The 1,428-nt window shown below is 48.0% G+C and overlaps 1 long non-coding RNA gene across 1 annotated transcript; it reads left to right on the forward strand.

The window, feature by feature from the left end:
• Nucleotides 1–284: 284 nt before the first annotated feature.
• Nucleotides 285–1,083, forward strand: LOC139833598 (uncharacterized). Its single transcript, XR_011749339.1, has 2 exons — nt 285–731; nt 866–1,083. It is a non-coding gene; the product is annotated as an uncharacterized lncRNA (long non-coding RNA).
• The last annotated feature ends 345 nt before the right edge of the window (nt 1,084–1,428 follow it).

Consider the following 1,428-nt stretch of genomic DNA (forward strand, 5'->3'; position numbering starts at 1 on the left):
TTTGCTCGGTCCCAGGCTGTTTGGATAATTGTCTCGATCGAGCTCTCGCAAAGCCACCGGGCTTCAAACCGCAGAGGTGCTCTAGAGTACAGTGTTTGAATGCCGCCATTCTCTCAGTATCAATTAAAATCGGACGATGATCAGACTTCCCAAAATCTTCATGAACAACACCTGCTAGCGGAAACATGGCCGACCACCTCGGATCACAGACCGCCCTATCCAACCTTTCTCTGATCAACCCTCTTCTCCAGGTAAAAATGTCCCCCTCATATCCCATCACTGGTGGAAAAACAGGCTTCGGGTGAGCCCCATAAGTCGCGATGCTGCAGGATCCGCGACAAATGGTACCTTTAGTCGCGGTTCGGGAGGAGAACCGCGACCAAAGGCCTGGGCCCAGGGCGCTCGGTGGCCAGCCGGTGCACGTGGGGGGTCTTTAGTCGCGGTTGGCCAGGCCAACCGCGACTAAAGGTGCCCGAAGGCCTTTAGTCGCGGTTGGCCAGGCCAACCGGGACTAAAGCCCCTCCCCTATATATACCCATCCAGCAGCCAACACTTAGCCATTTGGTGCCATTCTCTTCACAAGCTTCACAAGTGGGTGTTAGGTTTGATTTTGGTTCCTCTTATGCACATAAGGTGTTTGATGAAATGCCCCAAGAGCATGAAACAAACATGATATGAAGTGTTGGAGCCACACTTGAGCTTTCTCATTTATTTTTTCCTCCTCGATCGCGGTTAGCAACTTGAACCTTTGATGTGTCGTTGATAAAATGTGCATTAGTTCATTGTTTAATTTATATTGTTTGTAGCTAGTTAGTTTAACAAATGCATGATGGTTAATTATATATTTTATATTATAATAATGCAGATGAATCGACAATGGATGTACGGTAACCGACTCTCCGGCGAGTTCAGTGCGGGTTTGAAAGATTTCCTCGTAGTGGCTAATGCGAACAAGCAGGAGGGTTTTGTTATCTGTCCATGTGTTAAATGTAAGAATCAGAAGGGTTACTCTTCCTCAAGAGATGTTCACATGCACCTGCTTCGGCACGGATTCATGCCAAGCTATAATTGTTGGACCAAGCATGGAGAAAGAGGGGTTATAATGGAAGAAGATGAAGAAGGGGATGATTTCATCGATGAAAGCTATCTTGCTCATTTCGGTGATACTTTCATGGAGGATGCTTTGAAGGTGAAGGGGACGATGAAGGGGAAGGTGAAGAAGAGGCACGTGATGATCCCGTTGATGATCTTGGTCGGACCATTGCTGATGCACGGAGACGCTGCGAAACTGAAAAAGAGAGGGAGAATTTGGATCGCATGTTAGAGGATCACAGAAGGCGCTGTACCGGATGCGATGATGGTCACGAAAAAGCTGGGCTGCACAATCGGATTTGCTGAGATGGAAGGCACGGCAGGTGTAGCTGACTC

The sequence above is a fragment of the Lolium perenne genome, chromosome 7, assembly GCF_019359855.2.
Source record: "Lolium perenne isolate Kyuss_39 chromosome 7, Kyuss_2.0, whole genome shotgun sequence".
NCBI classification, from domain to species: Eukaryota; Viridiplantae; Streptophyta; class Magnoliopsida; order Poales; family Poaceae; genus Lolium; species Lolium perenne.